The sequence below is a fragment of the Phocoena phocoena genome, chromosome 14, assembly GCF_963924675.1.
Source record: "Phocoena phocoena chromosome 14, mPhoPho1.1, whole genome shotgun sequence".
Classification (NCBI taxonomy): Eukaryota; Metazoa; Chordata; class Mammalia; order Artiodactyla; family Phocoenidae; genus Phocoena; species Phocoena phocoena.
Window position 1 is genome coordinate 1,004,820 of NC_089232.1, and position 2,132 is coordinate 1,006,951.

Here is a 2,132-nt window from a genome sequence, read left to right on the forward strand (position 1 = left end):
ATGTCAGTGCCTGTTGTGAGGAGGTGGCTCTGCTTCTTCACTCCTGTGCTTAGTTAGCACTGTGCCAGACCAAATCCTCACCTCATGCTGACTCCCAAGGATTTGAAAAGCACTGTTCTTGGCTGACTTGGCTTTTGGTTCCCTAAACAGTAGTTTTGAGCTGTCCAAGCTATTTAGAAGTATTCTCCTTAATTAAGATGAAACTCTACTCTTTTGAAAAAGCAACATGAATTCAGAGAAAATATGCTTTTTGCCCCATTCCTTCAATCTAGTGCACCCTTGTGGATACAAGATTGCATACACCAGGCACCTCTGACTCTGGCCCAAACTGGGTCCCTTAACAGAGGGGACATAGGTCTGCCATCAGTATCTGATTGTGAACTTATAGCCTGATCGGGTGACGCAGTGGCCAGACACTGTGGTGTACTCTCTGTGCTATGACTACCTTTGTTTTCACCAGAGGCAGGATTCTGGACTCAGAGATTTGTCAAGCTGCAGGCCTGCATGAGTGTTTGAACCTGGAAAACGGAGCAGGTGCTTATGAATGTGGAGCATGTAAAACCAGCAGTATTTTCAGTGGCGGGCTGTGCTCCATCCTATGCCCGATCTCTACAGAGTTCTCGCCAAACTTTTTTTTTTTAACATCTTTATTGGAGTATAATTGCTTTACAATGGTGTGTTAATTTCTGCTGTATAGCAGAGTGAAACAGCTATATGTATACATATATCCCCATATCCCCTCCCTCTTGGGTCTCCCTCCCACCCTCCCTATCCCACCCCTCTAGGTGGTCACAAAAAAATATAGAACGCTTCACAAACTCGCGTAGCATCCTTGCACAGGGGCCATGCTAATCTTCTCTCTATCGTTCCAATTTTAGCATATGTGCTCCCAAAGCAAGCACTACGACAGTGTTTTGAAAAACTGATAGACTGGTCCAGGGCCCTCTGGCCAAGAGGTGCAAGCAAGAACTCTTAACTGGAAGGAATTGTATTGCCTTGTAGAATCTGAACCCAGGTACACTGAGGCCACCCGCCGAGGTAGTGACTGGTCTAAGCTGTGCTAATGTTAGGGCACAACCTGTTGGCTAGTCTTAGCTGCCCAGCGTTTGACCACTTGTAACCACCGCTTCAGTCACTTCCCACCGCTTGCCATCTGCTGCTGTCTGTTCGTCCTTGTGGGCTTCTCCGTCTTGTGCCAGTGGCTAGCATTTTTGACTGTAGTTTGATATTTTGTAATTGAGAGCTCACTTCAGAAGCAGAAAAAGACAAAATATATTAAAGCAAGGAAAAGTGTCACTGAAAGAAAAAGGTTATTTTTTGTGTTTTTTCTACTCAGTTGTTTTGAGTATATTATATATGTTAGATAGGTATTTCAAATATTGCTTCCCATTTTGTAGGTACACTCTGCTCTCTGTAAATTGTTTCCCTTGCTCCTCAAACCTTTATAGTTTAATGCAATCTGTTTTCTACTTTTTTTCTTTTTGCTTTTGTTGCCTGTGCTTTTGGGGTCATATCCAAACATACATTGCCCATAGCACTGTCAAGAAGTTTTTCCCCCCTATATCTTCTTCTAGTAATTTTACAGTTTTGGATCTTATATTTAATTCTCTAAACCACTTTGAATTAATTTATATATATAGTGTGAGATACAAGTCTAATTTCTTTTTAAAAATTATTTATTTATGGCTGCATTGGGTCTTCATTGCTGCGTGTGGGCTTTCTCTAGTTGCAGTGAGCGGGGGCTACGCTTTGTTGCGGTGCGTGGGCTTCTCACTGCAGTGGCTTCTCTTGTGGAGCAACGGCTCTAGGCACACGGGCTTCAGTAGTTGCAGCACGTGGGCTCAGTAGTTGCTGCACGCAGGCTCTAGAGCACAGGCACAGCAGTTGTGGCGTATGGGCTTAGTTGCTCCACGGCACGTGGGATCTTCCTGGACCAGGGCTGGAACCTGTGTTCCCTGCATTGGCAGGCTTGTGAATATTCAGTTTCCCACTAATTTAGGTAAGAGAGGATCCTTTTATCATTGTATATTCCCGGCACTTTTGTCAAAGATCAGTTGATTGTAAATATGTGGATTTATTTCTAAGCTCTGTATTTTGTTCCTTTGTTCTGTATGTCTGTCTTTATACTACAA

General features: G+C 43.5%; 1 non-coding gene across 1 annotated transcript; it reads right to left on the reverse strand.

Moving 5' to 3' along the window:
• Window positions 1-795: 795 nt before the first annotated feature.
• Window positions 796-902, reverse strand: LOC136134271 (U6 spliceosomal RNA). The gene has a single exon (XR_010656553.1). It is a non-coding gene; the product is annotated as a U6 spliceosomal RNA (small nuclear RNA).
• Between the last annotated feature and the right edge of the window lie 1,230 nt (window positions 903-2,132).